This window comes from Oncorhynchus gorbuscha, linkage group LG20 (genome assembly GCF_021184085.1).
Source record: "Oncorhynchus gorbuscha isolate QuinsamMale2020 ecotype Even-year linkage group LG20, OgorEven_v1.0, whole genome shotgun sequence".
Classification (NCBI taxonomy): Eukaryota; Metazoa; Chordata; class Actinopteri; order Salmoniformes; family Salmonidae; genus Oncorhynchus; species Oncorhynchus gorbuscha.
In genome coordinates, this window is record NC_060192.1 from 42,834,044 (window position 1) to 42,850,311 (window position 16,268).

A 16,268-nucleotide genomic window follows, 5' to 3' on the forward strand; every position below is an offset into this window, starting at 1 on the left:
TTAACAGCAGACTCGTACATTTCCTCAATGAAAACAATGTACTGAGCAAATGTCAAATTGGCTTTTTACCAAATTACCGTACAACAGACCATGTATTCACCCTGCACACCCTAATTGACAACCAAACAAACCAAAACAAAGGCAAAGTCTTCTCATGCTTTGTTGATTTCAAAAAAAGCCTTCGACTCAATCTGGCATGAGGGTCTGCTATACAAACTGATGGAAAGTGGTGTTGGGGGTAAAACATATGACATTATAAAATCCATGTACACAAACAACAAGTGTGCGGTTAAAATTGGCAAAAAACACACACATTTCTTCACACAGGGTCGTGGGGTTAGACAGGGATGCAGCTTAAGCCCCACCCTCTTCAACATATATATCAACGAATTGGCGCGGGCACTAGAAAAGTCTGCAGCACCCGGCCTCCCCCCTGCTAGAATCCGAAGTCAAATGTCTGCTGTTTGCTGATTATCTGGTGCTTCTGTCACCAACCAAGGAGGGCCTACAGCAGCACCTAGATCTTATGCACAGATTCTGTCAGACCTGGGCCCTGACAGTAAATCTCAGTAAGACCAAAATAATGGTGGGTTAGGGTTAGGGTTCCAAAAAAAGGTCCAGTCACCAGGACCACAAATTCAAATTCCATCTAGACACTGTTGCCCTAGAGCACACAAAAAACTATACATACCTTGGCCTAAACATCAGCGCCACAGGTAACTTCCACAAAGCTGTGAACGATCTGAGAGACATGGCAAGAAGGGCATTCTATGCCATCAAAAGAAACATAAATTTCAACATACCAATTAGGATTTGGCTAAAAATACTTGAATCAGTCATAGAGCCCATTGCCCTTTATGGTTGTGAGGTCTGGGGTCCGCTCACCAACCAAGACTTCACAAAATGGGACAAACACCAAATTGAGACTCTGCATGCAGAATTCTGCAAAAATATCCTCCGTGTACAACGTAGAACACCAAATAATGCATGCAGAGCAGAATTAGGCCGATACCCACTAATTATCAAAATCCAGAAAAGAGCCATTAAATTCTACAACCACCTAAAAGGAAGCGATTCACAAACCTTCCATAACAAAGCCATCACCTACAGAGAGATGAACCTGGAGAAGAGTCCCCTAAGCAAGCTGGTCCTGGGGCTCTGTTCACAAACACAAACACACCCTACAGAGCCCCAGGACAACAGCACAATTAGACCCAACCAAATCATGAGAAAACAAAAAGATAATTACTTAACACATTGGAAAGAATTAACAAAAAAACAGAGCAAACTAGAATGCTATTTGGCCCTACACAGAGAGTACACAGCGGCAGAATACCTGACCACTGTGACTGACTCAAAATTAAGGAAAGCTTTGACTATGTACAGACTCAGTGAGCATAGCCTTGCTATTGAGAAAGGCCGCCGTAGGCAGACATGGCTCTCAAGAGAAGACAGGCTATGTGCTCACTGCCCACAAAATGAGGTGGAAACTGAGCTGCACTTCCTAACCTCCTGCCCAAAGTATGACCATATTAGAGATACATATTTCCCCCAGATCACACAGATCCACAAAGAATTCGAAAACAAATCCAATTTGGAAAAACTCCCATATCTACTGGGTGAAATTCCACAGTGTGCCATCACAGCAGCAAGATTTGTGACCTGTTGCCACGAGAAAAGGGCAACCAGTGAAGAACAAACACCATTGTAAATACAACCCATATTTATGCTTATTTATTTTATCTTGTGTCCTTTAACTATTTGTACATTGTATATATATATATATATATATATATATATATATAATATGACATTTGTAATGTCTTTACTATTTTGAAACTTCTGTATGTGTAATGTTTACTGTTCATTTTTGTTGTTTTTCACTTTATATATTCACTTTGTATGTTGTCTACCTCACTTGCTTTGGCAATGTTAACACATGTTTCCCATGCCAATAAAGCCCTTGAATTGAATTGAATTTAAATTGAATTGAGAGGAGAGAGAGAGCGAGAGGAGAGAAAAGGGAGAGAGACGGGAGAGAGATCGGGGGTAGAAGGGAGAGAGAGAGGTGGTGGAGAAGGGAGAGAGAGGAGAGAGAGAGCGAGAGGAGAGAGAAGGGAGAGAGAGATCGGGGGGAGAAGGGAGAGAAGAGAAGGGAGAGAGAGATTGGGAGAGAGAGAAGGGAGAGAGAGAACGGCGATAGAAGGGAGAGAAAGAAGGAGAGAGAGATCGGGGGAGAAGGGAGAGAGAAGGGAGAGAGAGATTGGGGGAGATGAGAGAGAGAGATCGGGAGGAGAAGGGAGAGAGAGATCGGGGGAAAAGGGAGAGAGAGATCGGGGGAGAAGGGAGAGAGAGATCGGGGGGAAAAGGGAGATCGGGGGGGAGAAGGGAGGAGGTGTTTTTAATATGATATCAAAGGATCTAGTTATTCATCAGCATACTGCATGCTGTCCTCCACCTGGAAAGCTAGCCACCATTTTATCCAGTTAGCATGTGCACTTGACTGCACTTGACTGCACTATACACTCCGCATACGAAATGTTCTAAATTTATGAATAGACAATCTGACAACGCTCTGAATTTACGATCGGCACAGAGAGCCCTCTCAAACAACAAGGGGGAAATTTACGAGCGCATCCCCAAGAGTTAGAATCTCAGGACTCTGTTTGCCCATTGAGCAAAACATCAAGAGAGTGTTAATAATAATAATATATGCCATTTAGCAGACGCTTTTATCCAAAGCGACTTACAGCCATGTGTGCATACATCCTACGTATGGGTGGTCCCGGGGATCGAACCCACTACCCTGGCGTTACAAGCGCCATGCTCTACCAACTGAGCTACAGAAGGACCAGAGACACTGAGAAGGACCACTAGCACGTAGTTTCTTAATGTAATATAGCAATTAGCTCAGGAAGAGATGGTCTGTTGGTTCTTAATGTAGGTATTAACTGAGGAAGAGATAGTCACGGGTCTGTTGGTTCTTAATGTAGGTATTAACTGAGGAAGAGATAGTCACGGGTCTGTTGGTTCTTAATGTAGGTATTAACTGAGGAAGAGATAGTCACGGGTCTGTTGGTTCTTAATGTAGGTATTAACTGAGGAAGAGATGGTCTGTTGGTTCTTAATGTAGGTATTAACTGAGGAAGAGATGGTCTGTTGGTTCTTAATGTAGGTATTAACTGAGGAAGAGATAGTCACGGGTCTGTTGGTTCTTAATGTAGGTATTAACTGAGGAAGAGATGGTCTGTTGGTTCTTAATGTAGGTATTAACTGAGGAAGAGATGGTCTGTTGGTTCTTAATGTAGGTATTAACTGAGGAAGAGATGGTCTGTTGGTTCTTAATGTAGGTATTAACTGAGGAAGAGATGGTCTGTTGGTTCTTAATGTAGGTATTAACTGAGGAAGAGATGGTCTGTTGGTTCTTAATGTAGGTATTAACTGAGGAAGAGATGGTCTGTTGGTTCTTAATGTAGGTATTAACTGAGGAAGAGATGGTCTGTTGGTTCTTAATGTAGGTATTAACTGAGGAAGAGATGGTCTGTTGGTTCTTAATGTAGGTATTAACTGAGGAAGAGATGGTCTGTTGGTTCTTAATGTAGGTATTAACTGAGGAAGAGATGGTCTGTTGGTTCTTAATGTAGGTATTAACTGAGGAAACTGAGGAAGAGATGGTCTGTTGGTTCTTAATGTAGGTATTAACTGAGGAAGAGATGGTCTGTTGGTTCTTAATGTAGGTATTAACTGAGGAAGAGATGGTCTGTTGGTTCTTAATGTAGGTATTAACTGAGGAAGAGATGGTCTGTTGGTTCTTAATGTAGGTATTAACTGAGGAAGAGATGGTCTGTTGGTTCTTAATGTAGGTATTAACTGAGGAAGAGATGGTCTGTTGGTTCTTAATGTGTATTAACTGAGGAAGAGAAGAGATGGTCTGTTGGTTCTTAATGTAGGTATTAACTGAGGAAGAGATGGTCTGTTGGTTCTTAATGTAGGTATTAACTGAGGAAGAGATGGTCTGTTGGTTGGTCTGTTGGTTCTTAATGTAGGTATTAACTGAGGAAGAGATGGTCTGTTGGTTCTTAATGTAGGTATTAACTGAGGAAGAGATGGTCTGTTGGTTCTTAATGTAGGTATTAACTGAGGAAGAGATGGTCTGTTGGTTCTTAATGTAGGTATTAACTGAGGAAGAGAGAGACTGAGGAAGAGATGGTCTGTTGGTTCTTAATGTAGGTATTAACTGAGGAAGAGATGGTCTGTTGGTTCTTAATGTAGGTATTAACTGAGGAAGAGATGGTCTGTTGGTCACGGGTCTGTTGGTTCTTAATGTAGGTATTAACTGAGGAAGAGATGGTCTGTTGGGTCTGTTGGTTCTTAATGTAGGTATTAACTGAGGAAGAGATGGTCTGTTGGTTCTTAATGTAGGTATTAACTGAGGAAGAGATGTCTGTTGGTTCTTAATGTAGGTATTAACTGAGGAAGAGACGGTCTTAATGTAGGTATTAACTGAGGAAGAGGGTCTGTTGGTGGTCTGTTGGTTCTTAATGTAGGTATTAACTGAGGAAGAGATGGTCTGTTGGTTCTTAATGTAGGTATTAACTGAGGAAAGAGATGGTCTGTTGGTTCTTAATGTAGGTATTAACTGAGGAAGAGATGGTCTGTTGGTTCTTAATGTAGGTATTAACTGAGGAAGAGATGGTCTGTTGGTTCTTAATGTAGGTATTAACTGAGGAAGAGATGGTCTGTTGGTTCTTAATGTAGGTATTAACTGAGGAAGAGATGGTCTGTTGGTTCTTAATGTAGGTATTAACTGAGGAAGAGATGGTCTGTTGGTTCTTAATGTAGGTATTAACTGAGGAAGAGATGGTCTGTTGGTTCTTAATGTAGGTATTAACTGAGGAAGAGATGGTCTGTTGGTTCTTAATGTAGGTATTAACTGAGGAAGAGATGGTCACGGGTCTGTTGGTTCTTAATGTAGGTATTAACTGAGGAAGAGATGGTCTGTTGGTTCTTAATGTAGGTATTAACTGAGGAAGAGATGGTCTGTTGGTTCTTAATGTAGGTATTAACTGAGGAAGAGATGGTCTGTTGGTTCTTAATGTAGGTATTAACTGAGGAAGAGATGGTCTGTTGGTTCTTAATGTAGGTATTAACTGAGGAAGTTGGTTCTTAATGTAGGTATTAACTGAGGAAGAGATGGTCTGTTGGTTCTTAATGTAGGTATTAACTGAGGAAGAGATGGTCACGGGTCTGTTGGTTCTTAATGTAGGTATTAACTGAGGAAGAGATGGTCGGGTCTGTTGGTTCTTAATGTAGGTATTAACTGAGGAAGAGATGGTCACGGGTCTGTTGGTTCTTAATGTAGGTATTAACTGAGGAAGAGATGGTGGTCTGTTGGTTCTTAATGTAGGTATTAACTGAGGAAGAGATGGTCTGTTGGTTCTTAATGTAGGTATTAACTGAGGAAGAGATGGTCACGGGTCTGTTGGTTCTTAATGTAGGTATTAACTGAGGAAGAGATGGTGGTCTGTTGGTTCTTAATGTAGGTATTAACTGAGGAAGAGAGGTCACGGGTCTGTTGGTTCTTAATGTAGGTATTAACTGAGGAAGAGATAGGTGGTCTGTTGGTTCTTAATGTAGGTATTAACTGAGGAAGAGAGTGGTCTGTTGGTTCTTAATGTAGGTATTAACTGAGGAAGAGACGGTCACGGGTCTGTTGGTTCTTAATGTAGGTATTAACTGAGGAAGAGATGGTCACGGGTCTGTTGGTTCTTAATGTAGGTATTAACTGAGGAAGAGACGGTCACGGGTCTGTTGGTTCTTAATGTAGGTATTAACTGAGGAAGAGATAGTCACGGGTCTGTTGGTTCTTAATGTAGGTATTAACTGAGGAAGAGATGGTCACGGGTCTGTTGGTTCTTAATGTAGGTATTAACTGAGGAAGAGACGGTGGTCTGTTGGTTCTTAATGTAGGTATTAACTGAGGAAGAGATGGTCACGGGTCTGTTGGTTCTTAATGTAGGTATTAACTGAGAAAGAGATGGTCTGTTGGTTCTTAATGTAGGTATTAACTGAGGAAGAGATGGTCTGTTGGTTCTTAATGTAGGTATTAACTGAGGAAGAGATGGTCACGGGTCTGTTGGTTCTTAATGTAGGTATTAACTGAGGAAGAGATAGTCACGGGTCTGTTGGTTCTTAATGTAGGTATTAACTGAGGAAGAGATAGTCACGGGTCTGTTGGTTCTTAATGTAGGTATTAACTGAGGAAGAGATGGTCACGGGTCTGTTGGTTCTTAATGTAGGTATTAACTGAGGAAGGAAGAGATAGGTCAGAGGGTCTGTTGGTTCTTAATGTAGGTATTAACTGAGGAAGAGATGGTCACGGGTCTGTTGGTTCTTAATGTAGGTATTAACTGAGGAAGAGATGGTCACGGGTCTGTTGGTTCTTAATGTAGGTATTAACTGAGGAAGAGATGGTCACGGGTCTGTTGGTTCTTAATGTAGGTATTAACTGAGGAAGAGATAGTCACGGGTCTGTTGGTTCTTAATGTAGGTATTAACTGAGGAAGAGATGGTCTGTTGGTTCTTAATGTAGGTATTAACTGAGGAAGAGATGGTCTGTTGGTTCTTAATGTAGGTATTAACTGAGGAAGAGATGGTCTGTTGGTTCTTAATGTAGGTATTAACTGAGGAAGAGATGGTCTGTTGGTTCTTAATGTAGGTATTAACTGAGGAAGAGATGGTCTGTTGGTTCTTAATGTAGGTATTAACTGAGGAAGAGATGGTCTGTTGGTTCTTAATGTAGGTATTAACTGAGGAAGAGATGGTCTGTTGGTTCTTAATGTAGGTATTAACTGAGGAAGAGATGGTCTGTTGGTTCTTAATGTAGGTATTAACTGAGGAAGAGATGGTCTGTTGGTTCTTAATGTAGGTATTAACTGAGGAAGAGATGGTCTGTTGGTTCTTAATGTAGGTATTAACTGAGGAAGAGATGGTCTGTTGGTTCTTAATGTAGGTATTAACTGAGGAAGAGATGGTCTGTTGGTTCTTAATGTAGGTATTAACTGAGGAAGAGATGGTCTGTTGGTTCTTAATGTAGGTATTAACTGAGGAAGAGATGGTCTGTTGGTTCTTAATGTAGGTATTAACTGAGGAAGAGATGGTCTGTTGGTTCTTAATGTAGGTATTAACTGAGGAAGAGATGGTCTGTTGGTTCTTAATGTAGGTATTAACTGAGGAAGAGATGGTCTGTTGGTTCTTAATGTAGGTATTAACTGAGGAAGAGATGGTCTGTTGGTTCTTAATGTAGGTATTAACTGAGGAAGAGACGGTCACGGGTCTGTTGGTTCTTAATGTAGGTATTAACTGAGGAAGAGATGGTCACGGGTCTGTTGGTTCTTAATGTAGGTATTAACTGAGGAAGAGATGGTCACGGGTCTGTTGGTTCTTAATGTAGGTATTAACTGAGGAAGAGATGGTCACGGGTCTGTTGGTTCTTAATGTAGGTATTAACTGAGGAAGAGACGGTCACGGGTCTGTTGGTTCTTAATGTAGGTATTAACTGAGGAAGAGACGGTCACGGGTCTGTTGGTTCTTAATGTAGGTATTAACTGAGGAAGAGACGGTCACGGGTCTGTTGGTTCTTAATGTAGGTATTAACTGAGGAAGAGACGGTCACGGGTCTGTTGGTTCTTAATGTAGGTATTAACTGAGGAAGAGACGGTCACGGGTCTGTTGGTTCTTAATGTAGGTATTAACTGAGGAAGAGATGGTCTGTTGGTTCTTAATGTAGGTATTAACTGAGGAAGAGATGGTCACGGGTCTGTTGGTTCTTAATGTAGGTATTAACTGAGGAAGAGACGGTCACGGGTCTGTTGGTTCTTAATGTAGGTATTAACTGAGGAAGAGACGGTCACGGGTCTGTTGGTTCTTAATGTAGGTATTAACTGAGGAAGAGATGGTCTGTTGGTTCTTAATGTAGGTATTAACTGAGGAAGAGATAGTCACGGGTCTGTTGGTTCTTAATGTAGGTATTAACTGAGGAAGAGATGGTCTGTTGGTTCTTAATGTAGGTATTAACTGAGGAAGAGATAGTCACGGGTCTGTTGGTTCTTAATGTAGGTATTAACTGAGGAAGAGACGGTCACGGGTCTGTTGGTTCTTAATGTAGGTATTAACTGAGGAAGAGATGGTCACGGGTCTGTTGGTTCTTAATGTAGGTATTAACTGAGGAAGAGACGGTCACGGGTCTGTTGGTTCTTAATGTAGGTATTAACTGAGGAAGAGATAGTCACGGGTCTGTTGGTTCTTAATGTAGGTATTAACTGAGGAAGAGATGGTCACGGGTCTGTTGGTTCTTAATGTAGGTATTAACTGAGGAAGAGACGGTCACGGGTCTGTTGGTTCTTAATGTAGGTATTAACTGAGGAAGAGATGGTCACGGGTCTGTTGGTTCTTAATGTAGGTATTAACTGAGGAAGAGATAGTCACGGGTCTGTTGGTTCTTAATGTAGGTATTAACTGAGGAAGAGATGGTCTGTTGGTTCTTAATGTAGGTATTAACTGAGGAAGAGACGGTCACGGGTCTGTTGGTTCTTAATGTAGGTATTAACTGAGGAAGAGATGGTCACGGGTCTGTTGGTTCTTAATGTAGGTATTAACTGAGGAAGAGATAGTCACGGGTCTGTTGGTTCTTAATGTAGGTATTAACTGAGGAAGAGATAGTCACGGGTCTGTTGGTTCTTAATGTAGGTATTAACTGAGGAAGAGATAGTCACGGGTCTGTTGGTTCTTAATGTAGGTATTAACTGAGGAAGAGACGGTCACGGGTCTGTTGGTTCTTAATGTAGGTATTAACTGAGGAAGAGATGGTCACGGGTCTGTTGGTTCTTAATGTAGGTATTAACTGAGGAAGAGAGTCACGGGTCTGTTGGTTCTTAATGTAGGTATTAACTGAGGAAGAGATAGTCACGGTCTGTTGGTTCTTAATGTAGGTATTAATGAGGAAGAGATAGTCACGGGTCTGTTGGTTCTTAATGTAGGTATTAACTGAGGAAGAGACGGTCACGGGTCTGTTGGTTCTTAATGTAGGTATTAACTGAGGAAGAGATGGTCACGGGTCTGTTGGTTCTTAATGTAGGTATTAACTGAGGAAGAGATGGTCTGTTGGTTCTTAATGTAGGTATTAACTGAGGAAGAGATGGTCTGTTGGTTCTTAATGTAGGTATTAACTGAGGAAGAGATGGTCACGGGTCTGTTGGTTCTTAATGTAGGTATTAACTGAGGAAGAGATAGTCACGGGTCTGTTGGTTCTTAATGTAGGTATTAACTGAGGAAGAGATAGTCACGGGTCTGTTGGTTCTTAATGTAGGTATTAACTGAGGAAGAGATGGTCACGGGTCTGTTGGTTCTTAATGTAGGTATTAACTGAGGAAGAGATAGTCACTGAGGAAGAGGGTCTGTTGGTTCTTAATGTAGGTATTAACTGAGGAAGAGATGGTCACTGAGGAAGAGATGGTCTGTTGGTTCTTAATGTAGGTATTAACTGAGGAAGAGACTGAGGAAGAGATGGTCTGTTGGTTCTTAATGTAGGTATTAACTGAGGAAGAGATGGTCACGGGTCTGTTGGTTCTTAATGTAGGTATTAACTGAGGAAGAGATAGTCACGGGTCTGTTGGTTCTTAATGTAGGTATTAACTGAGGAAGAGATGGTCTTAATGTAGGTATTAACTGAGGAAGAGATGGTCTGTTGGTTCTTAATGTAGGTATTAACTGAGGAAGAGATGGTCTGTTGGTTCTTAATGTAGGTATTAACTGAGGAAGAGATGGTCTGTTGGTTCTTAATGTAGGTATTAACTGAGGAAGAGATGGTCTGTTGGTTCTTAATGTAGGTATTAACTGAGGAAGAGATGGTCTGTTGGTTCTTAATGTAGGTATTAACTGAGGAAGAGATGGTCTGTTGGTTCTTAATGTAGGTATTAACTGAGGAAGAGATGGTCACGGGTCTGTTGGTTCTTAATGTAGGTATTAACTGAGGAAGAGATGGTCACGGGTCTGTTGGTTCTTAATGTAGGTATTAACTGAGGAAGAGATGGTCTGTTGGTTCTTAATGTGAGGAAGGTATTAATGAGGAAGAGATGGTCACGGGTCTGTTGGTTCTTAATTGGTATTAACTGAGGAAGAGATGGTCACGGGTCTGTTGGTTCTTAATGTAGGTATTAACTGAGGAAGAGATGGTCACGGGTCTGTTGGTTCTTAATGTAGGTATTAACTGAGGAAGAGAGTCACGGGTCTGTTGGTTCTTAATGTAGGTATTAACTGAGGAAGAGAGTCACGGGTCTGTTGGTTCTTAATGTAGGTATTAACTGAGGAAGAGACGGTCACGGGTCTGTTGGTTCTTAATGTAGGTATTAACTGAGGAAGAGATGGTCACGGGTCTGTTGGTTCTTAATGTAGGTATTAACTGAGGAAGAGAGGTCACGGGTCTGTTGGTTCTTAATGTAGGTATTAACTGAGGAAGAGATAGTCACGGGTCTGTTGGTTCTTAATGTAGGTATTAACTGAGGAAGAGACAGTCACGGGTCTGTTGGTTCTTAATGTAGGTATTAACTGAGGAAGAGACGGTCACGGGTCTGTTGGTTCTTAATGTAGGTATTAACTGAGGAAGAGATGGTCACGGGTCTGTTGGTTCTTAATGTAGGTATTAACTGAGGAAGAGATGGTCTGTTGGTTCTTAATGTAGGTATTAACTGAGGAAGAGATGGTCTGTTGGTTCTTAATGTAGGTATTAACTGAGGAAGAGATGGTCACGGGTCTGTTGGTTCTTAATGTAGGTATTAACTGAGGAAGAGATAGTCACGGGTCTGTTGGTTCTTAATGTAGGTATTAACTGAGGAAGAGATAGTCACGGGTCTGTTGGTTCTTAATGTAGGTATTAACTGAGGAAGAGATGGTCACGGGTCTGTTGGTTCTTAATGTAGGTATTAACTGAGGAAGAGATAGTCACGGGTCTGTTGGTTCTTAATGTAGGTATTAACTGAGGAAGAGATGGTCACGGGTCTGTTGGTTCTTAATGTAGGTATTAACTGAGGAAGAGATGGTCTGTTGGTTCTTAATGTAGGTATTAACTGAGGAAGAGATGGTCACGGGTCTGTTGGTTCTTAATGTAGGTATTAACTGAGGAAGAGATAGTCACGGGTCTGTTGGTTCTTAATGTAGGTATTAACTGAGGAAGAGATGTAGGTATTAACGGGTCTGTTGGTTCTTAATGTAGGTATTAACTGAGGAAGAGATGGTCTGTTGGTTCTTAATGTAGGTATTAACTGAGGAAGAGATGGTCTGTTGGTTCTTAATGTAGGTATTAACTGAGGAAGAGATGGTCTGTTGGTTCTTAATGTAGGTATTAACTGAGGAAGAGATGGTCTGTTGGTTCTTAATGTAGGTATTAACTGAGGAAGAGATGGTCTGTTGGTTCTTAATGTAGGTATTAACTGAGGAAGAGATGGTCACGGGTCTGTTGGTTCTTAATGTAGGTATTAACTGAGGAAGAGATGGTCACGGGTCTGTTGGTTCTTAATGTAGGTATTAACTGAGGAAGAGATGGTCACGGGTCTGTTGGTTCTTAATGTAGGTATTAACTGAGGAAGAGACGGTCACGGGTCTGTTGGTTCTTAATGTAGGTATTAACTGAGGAAGAGATAGTCACGGGTCTGTTGGTTCTTAATGTAGGTATTAACTGAGGAAGAGATGGTCTGTTGGTTCTTAATGTAGGTATTAACTGAGGAAGAGATGGTCTGTTGGTTCTTAATGTAGGTATTAACTGAGGAAGAGATGGTCTGTTGGTTCTTAATGTAGGTATTAACTGAGGAAGAGATGGTCTGTTGGTTCTTAATGTAGGTATTAACTGAGGAAGAGATGTAGGTATTGGTCTGTTGGTTCTTAATGTAGGTATTAACTGAGGAAGAGATGGTCTGTTGGTTCTTAATGTTATTAACTGAGGAAGAGATGGTCTGTTGGTTCTTAACTAGGTATTAACTGAGAAGAGATGGATGGTCTGTTGGTTCTTAATGTAGGTATTAACTGAGGAAGAGACGGTCACGGGTCTGTTGGTTCTTAATGTAGGTATTAACTGAGGAAGAGATGGTCACGGGTCTGTTGGTTCTTAATGTAGGTATTAACTGAGGAAGAGATGGTGGTCTGTTGGTTCTTAATGTAGGTATTAACTGAGGAAGAGATGGTCACGGGTCTGTTGGTTCTTAATGTAGGTATTAACTGAGGAAGAGAGTCACGGGTCTGTTGGTTCTTAATGTAGGTATTAACTGAGGAAGAGACGGTCACGGGTCTGTTGGTTCTTAATGTAGGTATTAACTGAGGAAGAGATGGTCACGGGTCTGTTGGTTCTTAATGTAGGTATTAACTGAGGAAGAGAGTCACGGGTCTGTTGGTTCTTAATGTAGTGGTCTGTTGGTATTAACTGAGGAAGAGAGTCACGGGTCTGTTGGTTCTTAATGTAGGTATTAACTGAGGAAGAGATGGTCTGTTGGTTCTTAATGTAGGTATTAACTGAGGAAGAGATGGTCACGGGTCTGTTGGTTCTTAATGTAGGTATTAACTGAGGAAGAGATGGTCTGTTGGTTCTTAATGTAGGTATTAACTGAGGAAGAGACGGTCACGGGTCTGTTGGTTCTTAATGTAGGTATTAACTGAGGAAGAGATGGTCTGTTGGTTCTTAATGTAGGTATTAACTGAGGAAGAGATGGTCTGTTGGTCTGTTGGTTCTTAATGTAGGTATTAACTGAGGAAGAGATGGTCTGTTGGTTCTTAATGTAGGTATTAACTGAGGAAGAGATAGTCACGGGTCTGTTGGTTCTTAATGTAGGTATTAACTGAGGAAGAGACGGTCACGGGTCTGTTGGTTCTTAATGTAGGTATTAACTGAGGAAGAGATGGTCACGGGTCTGTTGGTTCTTAATGTAGGTATTAACTGAGGAAGAGATAGTCACGGGTCTGTTGGTTCTTAATGTAGGTATTAACTGAGGAAGAGATAAGTCAGAGGGTCTGTTGGTTCTTAATGTAGGTATTAACTGAGGAAGAGATGGTCACGGGTCTGTTGGTTCTTAATGTAGGTATTAACTGAGGAAGAGACGGTCACGGGTCTGTTGGTTCTTAATGTAGGTATTAACTGAGGAAGAGATGGTCACTGAGGAAGAGGGTCTGTTGGTTCTTAATGTAGGTATTAACTGAGGAAGAGATGGTCTGTTGGTTCTTAATGTAGGTATTAACTGAGGAAGAGATGGTCTGTTGGAAGTATTAACTGAGGAAGAGACGGTGGTCTGTTGGTTCTTAATGTAGGTATTAACTGAGGAAGAGATGGTGGTCTGTTGGTTCTTAATGTAGGTATTAACTGAGGAAGAGATAGTCACGGGTCTGTTGGTTCTTAATGTAGGTATTAACTGAGGAAGAGATGGTCGGGTCTGTTGGTTCTTAATGTAGGTATTAACTGAGGAAGAGATAGTCACGTCTGTTGGTTCTTAATGTAGGTATTAACTGAGGAAGAGATGGTCTGTTGGTTCTTAATTAACTGAGGAAGAGATGGTCACGTTGGTCTGTTGGTTCTTAATGTAGGTATTAACTGAGGAAGAGACGGTCACGGGTCTGTTGGTTCTTAATGTAGGTATTAACTGAGGAAGAGACGGTCACGGGTCTGTTGGTTCTTAATGTAGGTATTAACTGAGGAAGAGATAGTCACGGGTCTGTTGGTTCTTAATGTAGGTATTAACTGAGGAAGAGACGGTCACGGGTCTGTTGGTTCTTAATGTAGGTATTAACTGAGGAAGAGACGGTCACGGGTCTGTTGGTTCTTAATGTAGGTATTAACTGAGGAAGAGATGGTCACGGGTCTGTTGGTTCTTAATGTAGGTATTAACTGAGGAAGAGATGGTCTGTTGGTTGGTCTGTTGGTTCTTAATGTAGGTATTAACTGAGGAAGAGATGGTCACGGGTCTGTTGGTTCTTAATGTAGGTATTAACTGAGGAAGAGATAGTCACGGGTCTGTTGGTTCTTAATGTAGGTATTAACTGAGGAAGAGATAGTCACGGGTCTGTTGGTTCTTAATGTAGGTATTAACTGAGGAAGAGATGGTCACTGAGGAAGAGGGTCTGTTGGTTCTTAATGTAGGTATTAACTGAGGAAGAGATAAGTCAGAGGGTCTGTTGGTTCTTAATGTAGGTATTAACTGAGGAAGAGATGGTCTGTTGGTTCTTAATGTAGGTATTAACTGAGGAAGAGATGGTCTGTTGGTTCTTAATGTAGGTATTAACTGAGGAAGAGATGGTCACGGGTCTGTTGGTTCTTAATGTAGGTATTAACTGAGGAAGAGATAGTCACGGGTCTGTTGGTTCTTAATGTAGGTATTAACTGAGGAAGAGAGTGGTCTGTTGGTTCTTAATAGGTATTAACTGAGGAAGAGATGGTCTGTTGGTTCTTAATGTAGGTATTAACTGAGGAAGAGATGGTATTAACTGAGGAAGAGATTGTTGGTTCTTAATGTAGGTATTAACTGAGGAAGAGATGGTCTGTTGGTTCTTAATGTAGGTATTAACTGAGGAAGAGATGGTCTGTTGGTTCTTAATGTAGGTATTAACTGAGGAAGAGATGGTCTGTTGGTTCTTAATGTAGGTATTAACTGAGGAAGAGATGGTCACGGGTCTGTTGGTTCTTAATGTAGGTATTAACTGAGGAAGAGACGGGTCTGTTGGTTCTTAATGTAGGTATTAACTGAGGAAGAGATGGTCTGTTGGTTCTTAATGTAGGTATTAACTGAGGAAGAGATGGTCACGGGTCTGTTGGTTCTTAATGTAGGTATTAACTGAGGAAGAGATGGTCACGGGTCTGTTGGTTCTTAATGTAGGTATTAACTGAGGAAGAGATAGTCACGGGTCTGTTGGTTCTTAATGTAGGTATTAACTGAGGAAGAGATAGTCACGGGTCTGTTGGTTCTTAACGGGTCTGTTGTAGGTATTAACTGAGGAAGAGATAGTCACGGGTCTGTTGGTTCTTAATGTAGGTATTAACTGAGGAAGAGACGGTCACGGGTCTGTTGGTTCTTAATGTAGGTATTAACTGAGGAAGAGATGGTCACGGGTCTGTTGGTTCTTAATGTAGGTATTAACTGAGGAAGAGAGTCACGGGTCTGTTGGTTCTTAATGTAGGTATTAACTGAGGAAGAGATAGTCACGGGTCTGTTGGTTCTTAATGTAGGTATTAACTGAGGAAGAGATAGTCACGGGTCTGTTGGTTCTTAATGTAGGTATTAACTGAGGAAGAGACGGTCACGGGTCTGTTGGTTCTTAATGTAGGTATTAACTGAGGAAGAGATGGTGGTCTGTTGGTTCTTAATGTAGGTATTAACTGAGAAAGAGATGGTCTGTTGGTTCTTAATGTAGGTATTAACTGAGGAAGAGATGGTCTGTTGGTTCTTAATGTAGGTATTAACTGAGGAAGAGATGGTCACGGGTCTGTTGGTTCTTAATGTAGGTATTAACTGAGGAAGAGATAGTCACGGGTCTGTTGGTTCTTAATGTAGGTATTAACTGAGGAAGAGATAGTCACGGGTCTGTTGGTTCTTAATGTAGGTATTAACTGAGGAAGAGATGGTCACGGGTCTGTTGGTTCTTAATGTAGGTATTAACTGAGGAAGAGATAGTCACGGGTCTGTTGGTTCTTAATGTAGGTATTAACTGAGGAAGAGATGGTGGTCTGTTGGTTCTTAATGTAGGTATTAACTGAGGAAGAGATGGTCTGTTGGTTCTTAATGTAGGTATTAACTGAGGAAGAGATGGTGGTCTGTTGGTTCTTAATGTAGGTATTAACTGAGGAAGAGAGTCACGGGTCTGTTGGTTCTTAATGTAGGTATTAACTGAGGAAGAGATAGTCACGGGTCTGTTGGTTCTTAATGTAGGTATTAACTGAGGAAGAGATGGTCTGTTGGTTCTTAATGTAGGTATTAACTGAGGAAGAGATGGTCTGTTGGTTCTTAATGTAGGTATTAACTGAGGAAGAGATGGTCTGTTGGTTCTTAATGTAGGTATTAACTGAGGAAGAGATGGTCTGTTGGTTCTTAATGTAGGTATTAACTGAGGAAGAGATGGTCTGTTGGTTCTTAATGTAGGTATTAACTGAGGAAGAGATGGTCACTGAGGAAGAGATGGTCTGTTGGTTCTTAATGTAGGTATTAACTGAGGAAGAGATGGTCACGGGTCTGTTGGTTCTT

At 41.2% G+C, this 16,268-nt stretch overlaps 1 protein-coding gene across 1 annotated transcript in view; it reads right to left on the minus strand.

The window, feature by feature from the left end:
- LOC124006919 (protocadherin Fat 3-like) overlaps nt 1–16,268 on the minus strand; it is a 272,695-nt gene that overhangs the window by 135,944 nt on the left and 120,483 nt on the right. The window lies entirely within an intron of this gene.